Here is a 23202-nt window from a genome sequence, read left to right as displayed (position 1 = left end):
GACCCCAACCTGAGATTTGTGCTTGTAATCAAACCTAAGCAGAGATCAGTTTTGCCTAGGTTTTAGTTTCAAATAAGAAAGGTGACCACCTTCCTACCCATCTACACCTTGACCAGGCAATGGGATGTTTGGCTATCTCTTTGCATATCATCATTAGCTTTTCATGATATATGATTAGCCTCCTTGTCCTGCAATTTGTAACCCACCCATTTGTGCTTCACTGTCATAAAATCAGCTTAATCTGGGTTAGCGGTCCCTGCAATTGACATAGCCACAGAATCACAGAATACCCTGAGTTGGAAGAGAACCACAAGGATCATCCAACCCAGCTCCTGGCTCTGCACAGACACCCCACCCTGACCCGGGAGTGTTGTCCAAAATCTCCTGGAGCTCTGGGGCTGTGACCATTCCCTGTGGTTCCTATTCAGTGCCCCAGTACCCTCTGGTTGAATAACCTTTTCCTGATATCCACCCTAACCCTCCCCTGACACAGCTTCAGCCATTCCCTCGGGTCCTGTCCGTGGTCACACAGAGCAGAGATCAGGGCCCGTCCCTCCTCTTCCCCTCGTGAGGAAGCTGCAGAACTGCAGTGAGCTCTGACCTCAGTCTGCTCTTCTCCAGCTGAACACACCAAGTGCCCTCAGCTGCCTCTCATGTGGTTTCCCCTCCAGTGCCTTCACCATCCTGATGGCCCTCCTTTGGACACTCTATCAGCTTTAGATCTTTCTTATGTTGTGGCACTCAAAACTGCCCTGTCACTTGAGATGAGGCCACCCCAGCTCAAAGTAGTGCCATGTTGGCCCCGATGCCCTCAGGACAGGAATGTCCCTCCTGGGTCCAGGCCACTGCTGTCTCATGTCCAACTGGCCATTGACCAGGACTTCCAGGTGCCTTTCCATGGCACTGCTCCCCAACATCTCTTCCCCCAGTCTGTCCGTTCCCCCAGTCTGTCTCTGCTCTGGGAATGACTCTCTGCCCAAATGGTAACGAGCCTGACAAGGGCTCTCTTCAGAGCTGTGTACAAATGATGCCATCATGGATGGATCAGAGTCAACAGCACCATAATTGCCAACCCACGCAGCCTCCTCTGCACACCAGCACTCCAGCACTGTGTGGAAAACAGAATACTTTCCTGACCCACACAAGTCTGCTGTGCCAACAACCCTCATCAGCTGTAAAGAGGATCAGAGACAATATATCAGCAGCTTAATTCACACAGCACTTCCGGTTTGTGGCAGCAGAGTGGCCATTTTCCACTGGAGAAACTGAACTACAGCAAATCAAAAATTCTTTGCAGAGGTCAGTCCTACACCCAGGAACAGTGACTGCACTGTTGTACAAAAATGATGATCCTGTTATTTTGGTGCTTTCTATATTGCTTTGTGAAAAATCGCATGAAAAAAATCTTTGTGTTTGCATTCTCATTGTTCTCAGATTGTCTTAACTGTCTGATCCCTTGTGTCTGAAGAAATATGCCACGATCTCAGGGGATTATATAGTGTTCACAAAGAGGTAGCTATCAATAAATTATTATTTAAAGCCCCAGTTATGTTAGCCTGCACAGATCAAGTAAACAAATTTCAGTCTATTCTGTTTCTGGATATCTGAATGTCTCAGATGCTTGGTGGTCTGGGAGAAATAGTCTCATCAATACCTCTAAAACAGATTTCCTTTGAATATTCTGAATAAATGACTTTGAATATTCTGCTTCTTTCAACAATATGACCACTAGACTTTCTTTCTTATAAGAGATTAGTTAATTCACAAGGTTTAAAATTGTAACAACTCTCATAAACAAGGGGGCTCTTGGTACAGGATTTTTGCTTTCCAAGCAAACACCACTCTTACTTGTGTCAATGTCAGTGGTAAATGTGTCCCACTAGGCCCCTCTCTCTTGAGAGGACAGAGCAAAATCCTGTAGTCCTTGATACAACCAACTCTTCTAGAGCAACAAGGTCTGAAGTAATTAAGCAGTGAGCTTCCTAGGGTATGCCAGAGATGCTTGGGGAATTACAGCATGGAATGTATCACTCTCCTGCTTCAGGAGATGAAAGTCAGTTAAGGGACATCATTGTCAGCCCAAGATGGTATCAGATGTCCATGATTAAGCAACTGCTCTGAGCTATGGAGATCCCAGCGATGGCCAATGGAGCCAAGAGAGAGCTCCTGCTTGTCTGAAGCAGAGTTGGCTGGTGATCAGCTGTGTCACTGCCTGGATTTCCTGTATCTGCAGACCCAACCCAAACAACCAGCCTGCAATATAGGCACTGCCACAGGCTTGGCTGGCATCTTGAGCTCAGCCTCTCTGCAGCTGAGATGGCAAATGAGGTTGGGTAAATATAATTGAATCCATGTGTTCACTGGTCAGAGATGGAAGAATGAATAGAAAGAATAATGAGCCATGCAGGCAGTTGGAGGAGGATGTTTTGGAACCTCACTAGTAGGCATTCCATGGAGATTGAAAATACTTATTGGTACTTTAGTCAGATGTGTACCTGGAACTTCACATATATCATAATTTCACATCTGTAATAAAGCTATGGCAGATCCCTTCCAAGACTAGGGCGAAAATAGACTGCACTGTGAATTTCTCTTGGCTGAATATGGAAATTATACATTAACAATAACTAAGCTTTTAGGAGGAGACATGACTCTGTGACGCTGGTCTTAATATTTGCAGTGGAAGTAGCCCCACTGAAACTGACGAAAAACCAGTACTTTTTGAACCTGTCTCAAAACATGCCCTCATCTTCCTTACAGGTGACAGGAATGGTAACCACTTCCACTGTGTGGCACCTGGGCCATTAAACCCTCCTTGCTTAAGGGCAGCAGAGTTGTTTTATGGGCATGGATCCAGCAAAGAGTACTTGAAACACATCAGGAGCATTGCTGACTTCATTAAGACTCTGCATGTTTAAATAGCTGCTTGAGAGCCCTGGTGGATGAAGCTTTACATATCTAATAAATAGCCCTGAAGGTCGAGGTTTGCCTCTGAAAGTAACTTTATTTGGTTTAAGGCATCCATCACATTGAAATAATGCTGTCGTTGGGTAGGAGACATGACTATTTTTATGGCTGTGTGTAATATTTTCCACTGTCACCAAACTGCCTTTCTGAGTGATAAATGTGTTGATTTCCTGCTTCCCTGGGCCTGAAGGAGCAGAGGAGGGATGGTGTGATGTGGCGCCTTCTCCCTGTTTTTCCAAGCAGTGCTGGTGGAATGGGGAAAGCACCCAGGCTGGAAACTGGCAGTGCTCAGCCTGCAGATGCCCTCTGGCAGGAGGCACATCAGCAGGCTGATGCAGGACTGGAATTTCTTGTTCACACAGCTCACCATCTGCATGGAATTGGCTCCACCTTCCCATATGTGTGTGGCAATGGGAATGCTGCACCAGTTTAACTCATTGTTAAATGAGTTAAGACTTTGGAGAAACCAAAGTCTTTTCACTGTTCTGACATCACCTTTCTCTTGCCTGGAAGAACTGCTGTAATCTGGGCCTGCATGATAGAGTGGTAACCCCTTAGTGCTTGAAAGATCATGGGATTAGGCTTTGCATGGAAATGGAGGACTCATCCTATGTTGTAATCTGCTGAAGATTCACTGGGAGAAGTTTCATAGAATCATAGAATGTCCTGAACTGGAAAGGAACCACAAGAATCATCCAGTCCAACTCCTGGCCCTGCACAGGACAGCCCAAGAATTACCGTGTATCTAAGAGCATTGTCCAAACACTTCTTGAGCTCAATCTGGCTTTGTGCTGTGACCACTGCCTGGGGGAGCTTGTTCAGTGTTCAGCCACCCTCTGGGGGAAGAACCTCTTCCTGAAATCAAACCTAACCCTCCCCTCATGCAGCTCTGTATGCAGCTTTAGGTCTTCCTACTGTTGTGGTACCCAAAGCTGCCCCAGAACTTGAGGTGAGGCTGCTCCAGGCCAGAGCAGAGCGGGAGAATCTGGTCCCTGGCCTGGCTGGCCATGCTGGACCTCATGCCCCCAAGACAGAGATGTCCCTCCTGGCTTCCAGGGCACAGCAGGTGCCAGATTAAACATACCTTGTAACCCTGAGGTTACAAAAGTGACCATTATAATTGTTTCAGTGATGGTATCTTCCTCAGGTCACATGCTAATGGTGCAGTTTTCCTAGTAAATCCTTTCCTAGCAAAGGATTTCTATGCAATCCTCTGATGGCTTCACAAGGAAATTTAATCCACAGGATGAAAGGTTTGTGGAGCAGTGTCTCCAGGTGAAGCCACACTTTGCCTAGCTACTGTTTTTTCCAAATCAGTAGTGACAGAGGGGACTGTAAAATGTGAATGCATGGTGCCTCCTCTGTTAGCTGAACTCAAACTTCTTCATTTTGGTCTCATATCTTTGTTTGCAGGCTGGGAGTTATGAAATTTGCCTACTTGCTCTTAAACCAGTTGAAACAGCTCAGTTGTTTATCCCCCTCAGACAGGGCCAGTTCTAAAACACCAGCACACATCTACTCTGAGGCAAATATGGTGGCACCTGAGAGTTCCCTCACCAAAACTCTTTCCACTGCCTTCATCTGTGTGACATAGGAAGGCAGGAGACACAAGTTATTCTACACTCTACATCTAGATGAAACAAACTTTCCTTTTTTTCCCTTACAGCCACATTTCAAGACCTGAAACACTGCCATAGCTCCAGTGTTCCCCAGTGTCCTGAAATGCAAGAAAGATGTTTTCTTAAACAGTTTCTACCCTTTCTGCTCCTCTCTGACAAATAAAGGTGTCTTTTCTCCTGAAAAAGAAGTGGTTCTTACTCTTTGTAGTGGAGAGTGGGTTTATAACAGATTGCTCCCAGAGAAGACTGGTAAAGTCTTTGCGAAAGTGGCCTCACTTTCTGTTTCTGGAGACTTACATCTCCTTTTAGAAGTGATTTTATGTATCTTGTGCTTAGCTTGACAGTTTGTCAGAGAAAGCAAGGCCCTGGCTCCATGGAGTGCCTCTGTCAGCACCCATCTTGCCAGCCCTGTATTTGCAACAAGCCCATCCCAAAGAAATGGCTGATTCTTTCTTGTGAGACTTCTGATGCCACACAGGTCTGAGAGCTCATGTAGATGACTCCCAAGCCTGCATTTAACATGCAAAGACCATCAGTAGGAGTAATGTGCAGATAATCTGAGTGAGGGGGATTCTGCCCCTCTGCCCGGCTCTGCTGAGCCCCCCCTGCAGGGCTGCATCCAGCCCTGGGCCCAGCACAGGAAGGACAGGGAGCTGCTGCAGCCAGGCCACAGCAGGGACACCGAGGGCATCAGAGGGATGGAGCAGCTCTGCTGGGAGGAAAGGCTGAGGGAACAATTGGGATTGTTCAGCCTGGGGAAGAGAAGGCTTTGGGGTGACCTCATTGTGGCCTTGCAGTGCCTGAAGGGAACCCACAGGAAAGATGGAGAGAGACTCTTGACAAGGGTCTGGAGTGACAGGACATGGGGGAATGGCTTCACACTGACAGAGAGCAGGGTTAGATTGGATATTGGGAAGAAATTCTTCCCTGTGAGAGTGGTTAGGCCCTGGCACAGGTTGCCCAGAGCAGCTGTGGCTGCTCCATCCCTGGAAGTGTTTCAGGTCAGGTTGGATGGGGCTCTGAGCAACCTGGGCTAGTTGAAGGTGTCCCTGCCCATGGCCAGGGGTGGAACTGGATGATCTATAAGATCCCTTCCAGCCCAGACTTTTCTGTGATTTTAGGAATTTCTGCAGTGCAGAGTAGCAGTGATACAATAAAGTGATACAGTCATGGGGTGCAGTTGGTACTCCTGTGCATGCCTTCACCAAACCCTTTAGTCCTCCTCAGCTCAGCATCAGCCTGAGGTCTTTATGTAGCAAAGGACTTTCTTGGAGTTATGAGAAAACCTTTATCCCTTGTTTCCTTCTCCAGCTGCAAGATAGATAAAATTACTTATGGCAATAGTTTCTCTACCACTTTTTGGAATATATGTAGACCTTTTTGGAATATATGTAGAATATATGCACTGAGCTTTCTCTCAGGTCATTTCATATTCTAATTCCCACTGAGCACTTACACTCAGACGGAAATGGCCTGAAGAACTGGAGGCAAACCAAAGTGCATCATGCTTGCATTGTATCCAAGGGCTCCCAGCATTTGAGTTGTTGAACACACACAGGTTTTTGAAGATTTTGGTTTTTCCTTAGTGGCAGAGGGCATGTATTGTACTTTATTGAATGTTACTGTTATAAGAAATACTCAGTTTTAAGCCATGGAATTTTTCAGTGGAAAACCTGGATTTAAAGCCCAGATGAGTTCACATGTTTAACTGCCTTACTCTCAGTGGTTGGAAATGAATCAAAGGAACAATGGAACTTGTTTCATCCTATGGACATGCCTCTGTACCCATCAAATCTCATCAAACGTGATCCTGAATAAGTCTCCATTCAGTTTTTTAGGGACAAGGATGAGCTCAACCCACTGCCAAAGAAAAAATATTTCCCTTTGAAGGGAGTAAAATGGATGGTTTGCAATATACGTGTGCAAACCTATGGAAAGCCAGGATAAGTCCTGTTAGAAGTGGGAGCAGGTCACAAAATCCTCATGCATGTACAGCTTAACAAGCCAGCACAATCTTTGTGCATTTCCCTCAGCTTAAAAAAACCCCTGCTTGAGGTTTCTTACACTGGCAGAGTTTTTTTTTACCCATAGTGGGAGTTTGTTTACTTTTACACATTTGTAGAAGGTGTGAAGGAGCTTTTGTGGAAGAGATGCTGGTAGTGAGGTAATTCCAGGCAGAGTGGGGAACGTGACAGTCCTGCCATGCCTGCTGTCAGCCCTGGATTCATGGCTGCACGGCGACTGTGCTTCCCACACCAACACAAAAGGCCTCCTGTTCCTAATCCTCCTGCTCCCCCACCCCTCAGACTCACTTCTGACTGTCTCCCAGTTTTCCAGGCAGAATAAGAAATGGGAAGCACACGTTGGGATTCCTGCACCTGCTCCCCTGTGCTCATCATTCCTTCCCTCCCAGCCTAAGAAAAAGGGCAGTCCCATATCCTTACTCCTGTCACAGCCCCCAGAGGCAGAGATTTGGGGTTCATTTTACTTTGGTAGGTGCCATCTTACTGTCTGCCACACCTTGCAGTGGAATTTGAAGGATTTGGGGGCTGATGCGAGCGATAATATTCCCTGGATAAGGCTGGAGAGCAGCAAGCAATGGGCCCAGCTTAGCTGAGGGCATGTTTAGCTGCAGGGGACTGGCCATACTCTGCTTTTTTGGTCTGAGAGTCTGATGGTCTCTGCTTATAGTGGGAAGGCAGCTTCTGTATGCTATTTACTTCCCCTTCATGCATTAGCAGACCAGAAAACCTTCGGAAGTGCACCAAGAGAGTGTGTGTGTATTAGAGGACCAACCCAGCTGTGGAACTAAATATTCCACAGGCAGTACCTTGGGTGAAAGGTAAGAGACAAGGTCCTTTGCAGCCAGTTCTAAGGCTAATTGGGAGCTAGGATGGGGAACCTAAGTAAAGCTCTTCTCCCTTCTTGTCTGAATTCTTCCCTGCTTCTGGGTAGCCATGCCTGTACCTCACCAGTCTTGCCAGCCATTCGAGACTGAGCTGATGGATGCAGGGTAAGGAAAATATTTCTTTGTGTCCCCAGGAATGAATGAATGAATGAATGAATGAATGAATGAATGTCAATTCTTGATCCATTTTATGATCACAAATTAACTTGTAACTCAGAGCTTCTGTCAGCTGAATCCAAATACTTTCTGGTACTGCAGATCCATCCCTTACCAACCTGAATGAAGATTGTCCTGTTGGAATCTCAGATTTTGGCCTTGGTCAGTGAAATTCAGTAACTCTAGATAATTTTCCTATTTGGTCTTCTGATTTTGCATGGAAATGGTGTTACTGTTTGCCTATTATTCTCTAGAAATTTAGTAGTACTATTATTCTATCCCCGTCGCATTAAATTATCTTCTCTTCTGCTCTGTGGAGAATCATTCTGCCCTAGCCATAGTCCCTATTCCATATTCTGCCAAAATACAGAAACTTCCTTTAAAAAAATGCAGCTTTCATTTCTAGTTTGCATTAGGAGTAAGACCACAGAGAGAGGGAAGTGCCAATGGTTGAATTCATGGCTTTGTTTTGACAGGCATCACCCTGAAAGAAGGTGTACACAGGAGCTTGTGGTGGAAATGAATCCATGCAGGTGCCAGAAACCAGACACTGAGACCAAAGCAGGCTTCTGAACAGGGTGAGGTACAAAGCTTGTTCCCCCAAAAAATGAGACACCCTTTCTCTTTCTCACCCTACTGAGAATCCACTGCCAGAAATGTAATGAATATGCTCTTCCACCTGAGGAGATCCCATGGATTTATTTTTCCCTAGCAAGAAGAGTCTTTGTGCTCCTCATTCCTAGTCATATGGTTAAATTAATGTGTATATCTTTTTCTGCTTCACACTAAACTCTGCTTTCTAAACTTTGCTTTGCAAAGGAGTTGTTTTTACATCATCTTTTCACCCCATTGTCCCATGTCTGCTGCACAGCAGCCTTTCTTTGACTCTAGTGTGTTTTAAGCAAGTCTTTGATAAGCCAGAATAGCAGCTGTCAAGGGCTTCATGTTTGTCCTTCTGCAGCATGAACCAAAAGCCAGAGAAGCAGCCCAAAGCAGCCCATTTGTGCTCAGCACAGAGACAAATAAAACTTCAACAAGCAAATAGAAAAATAAGTGGCAGCACAAGAATTTCATCCAACTTTCACTGTTCTCCAGGGTGGTTACAAACCAATTGGAAAAATACAGCCATTTGTCATCCCTGTTGGTGACAGATATGTTGAGCACAACTAATTTACAAATCTTCCATTATTTGTACTACTTAGGGGCATTTTCAGAATTGATTTTAATTTCTTCTTTTCTCTTTAAATACCTACTGGTACTAATTCACAAATAGCTTTAGATCCAGACAGCAGTAAGAGAAGGTAATTTATCACTTTTTTAAACTAACACCATGCTTGGACTGATGGCACTGAGGAGTACATGGAGAAGTAGTGGCTTTCATTAGGCCAGATGACAAAACTGGAAAACACAGGCAAGCTCTCTGTCACACAGTCTCCTCATCAAACTGAGTGCTCTGTTTATTTTCATGTTCCTCTCATGTAATACCACTGCAAATCTGCAGAAATCAATAGAGTTACATTAGCACAAAATTAGGGAGCCCCAGCAGTAAATCATGCTGTGGGTTGTTGTTGATGAGCTCCAAAGCAGAGCTTCATTTCCTGCAAAGGTCAGGGTGATGGATTGTGCAACAAATTTTACCTCCTCTGCTACATGTTTATTGCTAAATGGCCTTTCACAAAGCAGCAAAACAGGACATATCTTACCCTTCCCCACAAGCTGGATGTTTTTTGAATTGAGTAAGATAAAAGTGAGGTCCTTCATCCTATTGGATTTGACAACAAGACAGTGTCTGTTGCATTAAACCTGTGTGTGTCTGGGAACATCTCTTGGAGATGGAAGGTCACTGCCTGTGCTAGGAAAGAACTGGCATAGAACTGACCTTTCCTAACTAGTCCTAACTCCAGTCTGCAGGCAGTCATCTCCTATTTAGGAGTAGTCTATCAGATCTGGGCTCTTCTTTACCTCCTTTGAGGACAGAGCTGCCCCAGCCACTGACCAGATGGGAAGTTTGGGTGCCATTCCTCAATCATGTCCTTTCCCTGCCTCAAAGCAGAGCTATCCCTGTCTGCCAAGAGTACCTGATGGATGGGAACACTTTCAGTTTTACATTCCTTGATAAGTTAAAGAGGATTTCAGCAAGCTGGAAGATGAGGGAGCAGGGATATGAATATTCACAACCCATTTGCTCTAAGGAGAATTTTGTGGTTTTGAAGGTATTTAGCTGGTGAAAGCTTCAAAGAGAACCAGTGTTTGCTGAAGTCAGCAGCCAGGGACGCCTGTATTTGAGGGGATGAGCAGCAAAGTTAGATCTGACAGGTTTAAAGTCCACACTGAGGACTACAATGGCCAAGCAAAAGAGACCTGGGGTGACTGTATGAACATAAGGATGAAGTTTTGGGATTTCACATCATAAATTCTCTAACCTGGTGCGAACAGCAAGCATAAAAAGGGGGTGACAAACTGAAGGAGAGTAAAGGATTGGGAAGAAGGCCCAGAGATACCATGAAATTCAAATGTTCACCCCACCTGCCACATAATGTCTGCCCTTTCCTCTGCATGTGGACTTTTTGTGGAACAGTGAGCCCAGGCTCCTGGACTCCAGGAGGAGTGCATGTAGGTGATAAGCCAACACTTCTGTGGTGAGGCCTGATAACATAATATTAATGTTGCTTCAGAGTGGGTGTTTTATTTTTACCTCCGAATTTCCCAATCCTTAAGGACTTTATAAGACACAGCTTGGTAGTGTTAGTCTGTGGAAATTGCTCCTGCAATCCTGACCTCAAGCCTTATGACTGTCCCAACCAAACATAAACCCCATTATTTTTTTGGTTTTTAATTATTTTTTCTCAGCCACAGAAATACTCAGGAGCCCAGACCAGTAGGCCCTGGAATCCAGGCTGAGAATACAGCAAACTATTCAGACTGCTTCCTTGAGAGGTCACAGGGAAGACAAAAACCTTTAAACTTGCATTTTAAGTATTTGTACAGTGTAAAATAGCATTAACTGAAAAACAGAGGCCTGAAAAGCTGGAAAATGTCATAACTGGAGTAATCTGTACTACACAGAGGTTTAAAAACTTTTGCAGTGGAACAGGGGCAAGCTCTGAAGGTTTCCTCTGAGGTAAACAGTGCAAGTCAGCCAGCCACGGCTGGGACAGTCACCAGGAGTGTGGGAGAGTTGGGAATGAGATCTTGCTCTGCCCCCTCCAGCATGCCCTATAAGTGCCCCAACTCCAGAGGTATTACTGTGTCTCATTCCTCTCTACTGCGCCTGCTGCTTTCCATAAATCGTTAAATATTCATTGAGGCAGGGACCTGAACCTCAGTTTCCCACATCCTGTGTGAATGCCTGAACAACAGCACTATCAGATCAATCTCTTGCAAAATGCTCTCCTCTCTCAGCAAGTGTTTAAGTATTTATGCAGGTTAGATATGCTCTAGCAGGGAAAACTGTGAAACACTTGCCCTGGGCTAGAGAGATCCCTTTGGATGTGGCTTTTCTTAAGTAAAGGAGGAACAGGAGACTCAGGATGAAGTTCCCTCCCTAATCCAGGTGTTGAGAGATAAACCCCTTATTCCACAATATTTGCAGTTAATATTGATACATTAAGCATTTTTTAAATAAAAGATACTTGTTATTTCCACAAAGAAAATAGACTCGTTGACACCACTTTTTGTCAGGGTTTTCCTCCCAGACCCAGGATTCTACATCCCCAGAGTTTTCACTGAATGAAAACATTGCCATGAGATGTTTCTTTTTGCCATGATGATATTTTTTAGCAGACATTTTGTTGGAAACTCTTTAACAAACAACAAAAACTAGGGCTTACTGCAGTCTGGCATGGTGGTTAAATGAACAGCAAGCAGCACACACAGACAACCATCTTCTGCATAAGCCTTCTGCAGGGAATATAAATTCCTCTTTTATTGGGGAAGGCACAGGGAGAGGATCCCAGTTTTTATCTGCTGGATTTCATATCCGTGCTGGGAAGAAAAGCAGGGCTTAAGAGCTAAAGCTATGTTTGCAGACAGAGTGACCAAACTCAGACTGGATGTCTCCTGAGAAACAAACCCAGTGGGAGTCAGTCCAATCCTATCAGGGATTGGGTTAAATTTTCAGCTTTGCCTGTAACGACCTCATTTGCAAAGCTGGATGCTGCCTCCCTGACCCTTTCATAGAGTCATGGAGTGGTTTGGGTTGGAAAGGACCTTAAAAATCATCTCATTCCACCCCCCTGCCATGGGCAGAGACACCTTCCACTATCCCAGGTTGCTTCCAGTCCCATCCAACCTGGCCTTAGACTTCCAGGGATGGGGCAGTCAAAGCTTCTCTGGGCAACCTGTGCCAGGGCCTCACCACCCTCACAGGGAAGAATTTCTTCCTGATATCCAATCTAACCTTGTTCTCTGTCATTGTGAAGCCATTCCCACACAGCTGTGCCATTGCCAAAGAGTTTGTAAATTGGCTGGGAGGAAGAAAGGGAAAGGGAGGAAATGAAAAGGAGATCTTAGTGAGAGAAGATATTAGTGAAAGACACTCTAGTAACACAGAGGGATGACAGGAAAGAAGAGAAACCCTTTAGCAAAGAGAGTTAAACTCTTTTATAGCTTTTCCCTCGGGAGACACTGAAAATTCAACCCATGTTATGCAGCAGCACAGGGCATGTTTCAATATTTTGGCCATGTCTCAGATGGATCCACACCTGGACTCCTCCCAGCAAATCGAGGAGACTCTGTTGGTACCAAGAAGACACTGCAAGAAAAATGCAGTATTACCCTTGTGGGTTGATTGCAAAGCTTGAGATGCTTGTCTGAGGGCAGAAATGCCCTGTACTCCAGGCTAGAGTCTCAGGTCTTTATAGGTGCAAAACAGAGCCCAGACCTCAAGGTACCAGACACGCTCTTGGAGAGAACTCAGCTCATACAGCACTGTCTTGGGTTTCCTGCTTGGAGATTCAAAACCTTCACAGGGGATGCTTTGCACAGCCTGATGTTTGACATACCTGGAGATGGTGGAGGGGGGGGGCACCTGTTGCATACCAGATATTGGTGTGGGAAAGCTTAAAGGTCATGGCAAAGGGGGATTTAGAGCATACTGAGGGTAACTCTGAGAAGGAGGAAGGAAGGGATGCTGAGAAGGAAACAGAAAGGTCAAGCCAGGAGACAGTAAAGGAGGGTCTGCAGTAGGATGGGATATGGAGGAAAGTGAATTTGGGTAAAGAAAAACACTGTGAAGTGGAAGGAAAGGGCTGAGGTTAGGAACAGATTGAAAGAGAAAGGAGCAGACGAGAGGGAGTATGCAGAGCTGACATTTGTATGGCTAAATGAAGAGCCTGGGACTCAGAGAAACACCACAAAGAGAAATCCAGGCTGTGCAAAGGAAAGATGGCAAAGTTGAAGCATATGGGGCAGGGAGGTTGCAGAGAAGGGGTTGATGCTATTGTGTCAGTCATAACACGTTTATTTCCATGAGAATGTAAAAATCTCAAGAGACAGGAGTTCAGTCAGTTCTCTGCTGTAGGAAAATACCTATGAAACCTCCCGCTAAGGTGTTTGGCATATTCACCACCCAGGCATTGGTGCTAGGAGATGAATGCCTTCAGGCTGCCTTGTTCCCAGGGGAGAGGGTGCTCCAGGGTGGGGACAGAAGGAGTGATTCAGTACAAATAAATTAGATCCCTGCTTCCATTTGACCAGTGGAGAATGTGCTCCCCGTATAGGAGAGTGGCATCCTAGAATAAAACAGCTACAAATCCCCCCTTCCCTGCTGTAACACAATCCATTCCATACTCACTGGGTTATCTGTTACAGCTGCTTGTTAGCGGTGGTTAGTCCTTTTATTGGCATTAACTGCCCTGTGTAAACATGACATGAAATCCAGAGGCAAGAACAAAAGACTTCCTATCCCAGCCTGAATGTAAAACTGCTGCACGTGGTCTTGTTCCCACCGGTACATGTGATAATTTTCTTGTTGATTTTAGTGGCAGCAGACTCCAGGCTTACTAAAAGTAACCTCCAGAAACAGCATCTTGAGAGAACATTTGTTTTATTGTCTCCTCCCTCCCCTGCCCTCCCACCCCCCCCAAGTTGTTGCTCTTCAAGGACAAATACAAAAAGTCATTGGGAAAAAATGCTGTGACAGTGCTTCAGAAGTTCAGTCTCCAGAAGGGTGGGTAAAAAATCTTTCCTGTGAGTTTCAGGCTACACATTACTTTTAGAGAAAGCTGCAGGAGTAGGTACAGCTCTCCCAGGACCCAAAGGTTGTTTGTTTATAAAATTTGTTTTAACTCTCCTTCAAAGGTGCCTTTGCTCAAAGGCTCTGAAATTTTCCTGCAGGTGGGGCAAAGCTGTAACCTCAGCAGATAGGAAGCACCTGGTTGAGTTTGTCTGCACCATACAACCCCATGATTTCAGGTGAGGGCACCTTGTGGCAGGAGGTTCAGAACCTCTCTTCAAACAGGCTGCAAGGGGTTGAGAGGGCAGCATTTCATTAATTCAGCACTGCAGCTTTCTGCACATTTTTTTAATACACTGCTAATAATCTGCTAACATTTTCAAATTTCACCTTGGAGGTTTTAATGCTGTCAGGCTCTACACCCACTTTTGCCACAAGAAGTCATTATAGCTTTTTATGTTGAACTTGCATCCTTTCCCTCAGGAACATTCTGCCCTTCAAAACCCAATTTCTCTGTGACCAGCATGATCAAAAGTTGCAATGATCAAAGGTTGGACTCCATGACCATGGAAGTCTTTTCCAACATAATTGATTCTGTTATTCTGTGGCTTATGATATTTTCTGTGTTTTTAATATCTAATAATCCTGTCTGATAGTATAAATTGTAGATATTTTGGCATCAAAGCAGTTGCAAGGCAGATGGAGTCCTTGTATTCATATGGAAAACTTGACTTGTGCTCCCTCATCATCCATGGCTTTTCATTTGGGAGTTTTTTGGGACACAGAAACACCTTGGGAGAATCAAGACATTCAGGGCTGGAATGAGTGGAAGGGAAGCATTTCCACATGGCAGGCTGGCTACAGCAAGGCCAAGGTGGTGGCAGAGATACACTAAGTCACATTAGATCTTAATTTTTTATATTTCATACTGCAGTGGAGAGGAATGTGGGGGAAGAAGGAGGATTCACCATCCCTCTCCCCTGTAACCCCACTGCAAATCTACCCCTGCGTGTGAAATTTGCTCAGGAAAGATTAACTCATCTTTTCATGAGGCACTGCAGGAAAACAGACTATGATAGAACAAGATTTCTGGTGCATGGGACAGAGCTGCCCTTAGGCAGTGTTAACTTGTCTTACTGACATTTAAATGGCCTAAATCAAGATGACAGAGATGTTAGTGGCATGATGTGAAGAATTGTTCTGTAGAGGAATGCGTTGTTCTTTAGAGCAATTTATATTCAGCACAGAGAATTAAGCATAAGTGGGTTTAACATGAGGCTCACATGTCATAATTTTCCAGCTCTTATTATCTGTGGTGTGACTAATGCAGGATTACTCTTCATCTGTGCTCATGACTAACTTATCCCTGTCCTGTATCCCGCTGCAGAGTATTGTTCCAAATTGCCACTCAGAACTTTGATTGATGCTCCATCTCCCACAGAAACAAAGTGCCCAGGAGTGTGCACAGTCTCTCTTTTCTCATCCTGGGACAGCCTTTGGGCATTTTCCAGAGAGAGAGAGACCACAGATTCCCCTACTGGGGAAATCCAGCTCGGGAGGAGCACTGCCTGCTGGCCTGCTCTTCTCCACCATTCTCTACCCTGTCAGGGAGGGGATTCTGCCCCTCTGCCCGGCTCTGCTGAGCCCCCCCTGCAGGGCTGCATCCAGCCCTGGGCCCAGCACAGAAAGGACAGGGAGCTGCTGCAGCCAGGCCACAGCAGGGACACCAAGGGCATCAGAGGGATGGAGCAGCTCTGCTGGGAGGAAAGGCTGAGGGAACAATTGGGATTGCTCAGCCTGGGGAAGAGAAGGCTTTGGGGTGACCTCACTGTGGCCTTGCAGTGCCTGAAGGGAACCCACAGGAAAGATGGAGAGTGACTCTTGGCAAGGGCCTGGAGTGACAGGACAAGGGAAAATGGTTTCACACTGACAGAGAGCAGGGTTAGATTGGATATTGGGAAGAAATTCCTCCCTGTGAGGGTGGTGATGCCCTGGCACAGGTTTCCTAGAGAAATTGTGGCTGGCCCATCCCTGGAAGTGTCCAAGATGGATGATGTTCTGAGCAACCTGAGATAGTGGAAGGTGTCCCTGCCCATGGAACTGGCTGATCTTTAAGGTCCTTTCCAACCCATACCATTCTGTAATTCTGTGATCATTGTTGGAAAGCTTTAAAATCCTTCAGATGAGTCTCAAGGACAGGCACATTTGCTCATGCATCTTACATTGGGTAAGAAAACAACTGATGAGACTGCAATGAATCTACAGAGTTGGAGTGATTTGCTCAGTTGATTGTTTTCCTTCTGCTCTTAGCATGCCAGAAGATGCTGCAGAAACTGTTACTAGATAGATAGCAAATATGTTATTAAGTATGGTTCTTCACTACTCTAGGACAGAAGTAGTGAATGAGTACTGGACCATTTCCACACAATTTCATGATAAAAAGGATATTTGTACATTAAAATTTTTCTTCAGTGTCAAGAGAATGGACTTAAAGTAAAGTTGGGAAAGATATAGTCTGAAGAAATAATGAAATTTTTTCTTCCACTTACTTCTGGAGCACTTCTGACCAACTCAGGCAATTTTACAGGAAAAAATAGTAACATTTATTCCAACACACAAATTTTGCAAAAAAGCCTGAATAAATTCCTAGGGAAAACTGGGGAAAAAAAGAAGAAACAGTTATTCTAAGAACCAGATTTAGATTTGTGGTTTAGTCATATGTTCATTATACAGTTTTTTAACCCTCACCATTTCAGCAGATATTACATATATTCATTGAACTGCTCCACTTAAAATCAGGTACGTTTTAAATCCTCCTGGTTATCAGAATCCTGAGTCAGTCACTAATAAACATGTCTCCAGTGGGGTTAGCCAAATCCACTTGATTTCAGAACATTTTTCCACAGAACAATTTGTTAACACTGTCACGTTTAGTGCAAAGGTCTCATGATAGAGGATAATGTATTAATTGACATTTAATCCCTCTACTTCTTGATTAAAGTAAAAGTAGAGCCTTTAAAATTCTATTTGAAACATCAGAAAGTATTTTTTTTTTCCTCCCAGATGCACTAAAAGAGAGGCTTCTATTTGACCTGGAAATTTAAAGGGAGGAACAGGGAGCTATTGTTCACATTTCCATTACCTTCTGGTTTCAAAGTAAAATAGCAAATAAATAAATTATTAATTAATAACATGATTTCAGGCAAACCCAAGTAGGAGTTCCTTCTTTCTGTTTGACAATTAAATTAATTAGCCCCTTATCTGGGAAAGCTTAATTGTGTGCCTGAGTCATGTGAGATTTGATATTCATGCTGAAGGTTAAATTCACTTATCAGGGCTTGCAGTGCTGAGCTTTCTTGGGCAAAGGCAAGGCAGCAAATACACAGGCAGTGTTTAATGGGGAATGTTTCTATTCCACAAACATTCTGTGTCTATCTAGTTTGTTTCCAGACAACACTGCCTACTTTATATTTTATATTTTTTAATTTGGACAGATATTTTAAAAGAGCTGCATGGATCCTAGCATTAGAACTTCTTTTTCCATGTGTGTAAGGAAGTCAGGATCAAATCTCACTTTTACTACAGCTGTTGTGTGCTAATAGCCAGGGCAGAGACAGGCTGATGTGTCCAGCTTTCAGGTATATATCCCATGTTGTGTGTGATCAATCCATACCTCATTTTCCCAAAAAATCCTCTCTGCCTTCTTGGATTGTAGGATGTTTAGGCAGGGACTCATCTGGACTGTCTGGTTACTACCACAAACCAATATATTAAAAGTTCACTACCTTACAGCAATGTTAGGAATCAACAGATAAATTATCTGCTTCCTTAACTTTATGGAAAAGCACAAATATTCAAAGCTTTAAAAGTCAAAACTACCTTAGAGGAGATGTAGGTATAAATCACAAATTTTTGTGAGAGGGTAAAAAAGGTAATTATTTCAAAGAGGACTCTAAAATAAAAAATGTGACCTTCAAGAACTAAAAATGTGATTCACAAAGCGGGGAATACAGAGAAGAACAACAAGAAAGCTATCAAACAGCAGTTACATCATCACATATTCCCTGAGGACTTCTTAGACTTCTTGAGGAATTTTCAGGTGATAAATTCCTGTTGTGATCCAAATCCTATAGCATGATTCATGGTCACAGAATCACAGAACTGTTCTGGTTGGAAAGGGCTTGTGGAGATCATTCAGACCAAACCTCCTGCCAAGGCAGGCCCACCCCCATGGGTGCCATCCCTCCACCAGACACACACACACCTAAATGGAAATACTGGGTTTTTTTCTAGCTTAAAATTTAGATGGAATTACTTTAAGTCTGCATGCCTCCTATAAAATGGGGTTCTTCAGTTCTTTCAAGCCAAAAGGCTTCTGGATGAAAATAAATGACACTTTGCTCTGCATTTCCTGACATGCTGCTTACTCTACTGTTTAACCTTCTGCCTTGCCTTCAGCATCTTCCCTCCTCTGGTCAGAATCCATAGTTTTACAGGCACAGTGCTGATGCCTTAAAATCCTTAAAATCCCTTTGTAGTTCCTCATAGAAGTGATGGAGTACTATGTTCTTTGTTTACTTGGTTGATTAAAAAAACTTTGTAGGTAAAAGGAAAAATCTACTCAGGCTTAATAATTTATCTTAAAAAAAAAAAAAAAGACAAAAAAGGGAAAAAAGAAAAAGAGAGATTGCTCCAATCTGGAACAGGTTTTTCATTACAGCAGCAACAAATAGCAGCATTTATTTGAGTTACTCAGCTTTAAATGGTTCACAATGAAAATTTTGAACTCAGGCTGGGGGAATATAGGAAAATTTCCTCCATCTGATTTGTCTTAGAGAGGGTTTGAAAATCTAAGTTAAAAACCTAATTTTGATGAGGGCAAACATAATTTTGATGAGCAAGTGTTTAGATTTTGGCTTAAAGGATCATTTGAAAGCAAATGTGTTCACCATACTTGTATTCCCAATTCTACGGGTGTCCTCTGTTTTGAGCTCCTGCTTCTGAAGAGGTTGTGTTGAAGCCTTGATACTCATGCTCTGCACTGCAGCAGATGCATTACAATCTCCCAGCTTTTACACACAGCAAATCCAGGAGCACCACTGGCCTCTAAACACTGGAAATTAATGACATGACAACCTCGGGAAATAGTGCTTCAGATATGCAAGTGCCTCATGGGAGGAACTCATTACTGGAATTACAGTAAATTGCCACTGAGTGAATGCTGGAGGAGCTTCCCACACTTCATAAACTTGATCTTGTCTGATATCAAGGGCTAAGTGAGTTTTGGCATGATTAAATACAAGAAACTGTGGCCATCTGAGAACACTTGGACTTCCAGGCTTCTTCCATGCACTTGGGGATAGCAGAGCACAGAGTGTATTGTAGCAGCTTTCTGCAGGTTTTGGCTATTGGTTTGTGTTAAATAAAAGTCCAGCTGCTGAGCTAGGCAAGTATATTCTAGTGAAGACCCTGCTGCTCAGATTTGAGGCTGGTTTTGTACATCTGTCAGCTGCTGGGATTTTGGGGATGTGGGGGTGCAGAAAGACATACTACAGGTATTTTATGTTTGCTCCTTTGCAGGCTCAGTGCATTTGACTAAATATATATCAAGAAAGATGCCAAGCTTGAACAGTTGATTACTTTGCTGGATAAGACTTATATTTTCATTTTAAAAGTTATTTTTTGCCTGTCTTAATATTAACTGGCATAATAGCAAAGTTAACTGTCCTGAAAACACCCCACCCTGAGGTGTCATCTCAAAAAGCTTTTTCAAACTGAAATTAAATCAGTCAACAATTCAGAGTCAACAATTAAAGTGCCATAAGGACAAAAGATGCCTCATGTGTCACACCAGATTGGACAAAGTGTTTTGTGCTGGCCACAACTTCTCTTTTCACCATCTCAGTGTTTTCCTCGCTCATTGTTGTGGCTCTCCTCAAAATCAAGCTCTCAGCTGTAGGTGTGAAAGTTAAGAATTGCAGTTGTCATCCAGAGAGGTTAGCAAATTCCCCTTTCCTCTTGCCAATGGGTTGCTGAAGGAAAGGTGAGCACTAATGCTGGAAACATGGGCAGTGTGTACCCTCCCTTGTGCTGGCCTGTTCAGACACACATTTGATATGGATGCAGCACGGATGGAAAACAAAGGGTACTACTAGTTTTTATGAAGATTAGTGGTGTCCATCTGTGGTATTACACTGCTTTTAAAGATGTTTGTAGCAGAGGAATGAACTGTAAAAAAAAGCAAATACTGCCTTAGCAAGATTTCAAGTGCTGGTGGGAAAACAGTGAGAAAATGTATTAAACAGAACACTTCCCAGCCCAGAATGTGATAGGCTGGCATACCCAGGATTAAATTTCTGTCCAGCTATTGCTAAACTGGCAAAATATAACCTGCACCTTTCTAGTCCCTGGCCTCCCATTTAATGTGAGCTGTTCTCAAGGCAAGGTGCAGGTTTAATGGAAGAATTAGTGGACAGGATTCTCTGTCGTAGGGATGTGCAACTGCAAGGTCATGAGCTTTCTTATGAGTTTAAAAGTGAAAACATCACTCACAAATATTCAGGGATACCCAAATACTGGTATATTCAGTGTTCATTGTTAACATTGTCCTGTTAACAAGTTTCTGCTCATGACTGGAAGACCCAAGCAAGGACTATGTCCTTGAAAATAACTTTTTTTGTCCTCCTCTCTTTGCCATCAAGAAAACATGAGTTTTAGTCTGCACTGTCATATTACAAATGCCTCTAAACCAGAGGTCTGCAGGAAATGCTACATTTTGACTCAGCATCTTAGTGCCTGGTGCTTTAGTTCAGCAGAGGGAAGAAGGATATGAGGGGGCCAAAATCCTTCCCAGCTCACTCAGCTCTTAGTGAGAGCTTTTGTGTGCATTCTTCACATTGTGAACCACTCTGCATCACACTGGGGACTTCGGAGGAATTTCTAGCAGCATGGGCAGACAGTGGCTGTGATCCAGCTGCCTTCATTTGGCCACAAAATTAAATTTCTGTTCTTAGAACATTTAAGAATGTCACTTACTCATCTTTCTAATAAAGGTATTCAAATGTGCATGTGACACCAGAGAAGCAGCTCACCTGCTGAAGGACACACCCTTTCCAAAAGATTCTCAAAATCCAAGGGCAGCAGGATGAAAGATGTTGAGGAAAGACTGTCCTTAAGGGGATTGTATCTTCTGTGCACTTGTATGGCTCAAAGTTTGTGCCTGTTGGAAATGACACCTCTGCAGAAGCAGTTTAAACACATACTCAGTCCTGGGTAGGTGCACCCTGGCTGCAGTGTTTCTTAGTTTGTGAACAATATGTGTATCTGATTAAAGATACAAGCAGAACCACATCTCTTCTGCCCCAGCATCTGTTTTCTTTCTAATCTGCTCATTGCTAACAATCCCTTTGGAGGCAGATAAGATCTATTTCTGTTCTACAGTGAAAAGCTCAAGTAGAAATGCAACCAATTGTTGAGAAGGGAATTTAGGCTCACATCTGCATTAAGAAAGTGCATGCAATTAGAAAGATCATTTGTTATTTTAGTCAGTTTGTATGATGGGGTAGACAAGGTAATGAATTAAAATCAATCTGTGAATGGAAATAGAAGAGGGAAAGATTTACATTCTATGATAAATTCTTTGGTTTGTTTTGTTTGACTTTATTTTGCTAAGTTTTGTTTTGCTGGGAAGAAGAAGTTTGCAGCTGAACAGTTCTTCCCCAGAAATTTTTCTGGAAGATAACTCTGGTGATTCTGATCAGACAAAAAATTTTATTGTTCTTTCCCTTTCATTTCCATGGGTAGATTTTCCCATGCTGGAGTCCCACTGTGGGACTAGAACAAGTCTGTAAGCCCACATTAACAGAGACCCCCCTGCAGGGCTGCATCCAGCCCTGGGCCCAGCACAGGAAGGACAGGGAGCTGCTGCAGCCAGGCCACAGCAGGGACACCAAGGGCATCAGAGGGATGGAGCAGCTCTGCTGGGAGGAAAGGCTGAGGGAACAATTGGGATTGTTCAGCCTGGGGAAGAGAAGGCTTTGGGGTGACCTCATTGTGGCCTTGCAGTGCCTGAAGGGAACCCACAGGAAAGATGGAGAGAGACTCTTGACAAGGGCCTGGAGTGACAGGACATGGGGAATGGCTTCACACTGACAGAGAGCAGGGTTAGACTGGATGTCAGGAAGAAATTCTTCCCTGTGAGAGTGGTTAGGCCCTGGCACAGGTTTCCCAGAGAAGCTGTGGCTGCCCCATCCCTGGAAGTGTTCCAGGCCAGGCTGGATGGGGCTCTGAGCAACTTGGGATAGTGGAAGGTGTCTTTGCCCATGGCAGGGGGCTGGAAATGGCTGATTTTTAAGGCCTTTTCCAACCCAAACCATTCTGTAATTCTTTGATCTTGCCATATCCTCAGTGGCTCAGGCTTCATCACCTTGGATGCAGCAGCATGGCAGTTCCTGGTGTTTGAGGCCATTTACTGCAGCTCTGACTCACGGGTAATGAAATGGGGACAGCAGCATTACCTGACTTTGGGAGAATCAGGAAACGGATTATTTTGACATGTATGAATCCCTATTCGAGCAGTTCCTCTGGTTGTGACTAACACAAAAGGCAATGGAATCAGGCTAAGTCAATTTGTATAAGGTGCTGGCAAATGTGGGAGATGAAGCACATCCATTTCATCAGGCTGGGTGAAGGGGTGTCCTGGGAACACTGTTAGTGGACACTGTAGTATTGACAGCAATACCTTCCCAGTGACACAAACCCATCTCCTAATCACTCATGCTCTCTAAGAGATCAATTACACTTTTCTCAAGTGAGTAGGACCATTAACCTTAGCTTACTGCTCAAATTCAGTGTGGTTAATTGTAGCCTAGGTATCTACACTTTCATCTTGCAATGGCAATGAAATATGGGGATCTGTACTCCTTCATACCCTGACGTGGTGCACAGGGGTGTTGTGTGCTGCTAAATGGCTGCCATGTCCTGCCCTGGGAGCTTTCCACAGATGAGATGCTGGAATTTATAAAGACAGCTGTTTTTCTGTGTATATTCAGTGTCAGTGGAAGTGAGTAGGGATACAAGCAACAAATAAACATGGGCTGGAAGGTATAAAACATTTCAAAGCTGTAGAAACATAAACATTCTTTTTGTAGACCAGTCATCAGGTATATAAAATAAACTCTATATCAAAATCTACCTTTTTATAACTTCACTGATCAAGACTTTGAATTGCAGTTTGCTGAAGAAATTGAGACTGGCCCTTTCAACTGATTTCCTCTTCTGCTGACATATCTTTGGTCTCCTTCATTTGGTGCCTCTCATACACATTTGCAGTCATCTGATATTGCTGTTCCTAGATAGTAACAGGGCTTGTTGTCTAA

The 23202-nt window shown here is 43.9% G+C and overlaps 1 long non-coding RNA gene across 4 annotated transcripts in view; it reads left to right on the top strand.

The window, feature by feature from the left end:
* The window catches only part of LOC111923376 (uncharacterized), a 39929-nt gene that overhangs the window by 5050 nt on the left and 11677 nt on the right, over positions 1 to 23202 (top strand). For 2 of the 4 annotated variants that reach the window (XR_002861057.2, XR_002861055.2), the window contains exon 3: positions 8127 to 8228. The exons of the other annotated variants lie outside the window; for them this stretch is intronic. This is a non-coding gene — a long non-coding RNA (uncharacterized LOC111923376). The remainder of the gene's footprint in view (positions 1 to 8126; positions 8229 to 23202) is intronic. 4 annotated transcript variants of the gene reach the window in all.

Source organism: Cyanistes caeruleus, chromosome 4 (assembly GCF_971803275.1).
Source record: "Cyanistes caeruleus chromosome 4, bCyaCae1.hap1.1, whole genome shotgun sequence".
In the NCBI taxonomy this organism is placed as follows: domain Eukaryota; kingdom Metazoa; phylum Chordata; class Aves; order Passeriformes; family Paridae; genus Cyanistes; species Cyanistes caeruleus.
This window is presented reverse-complemented; position numbering and strand designations above follow the sequence as displayed.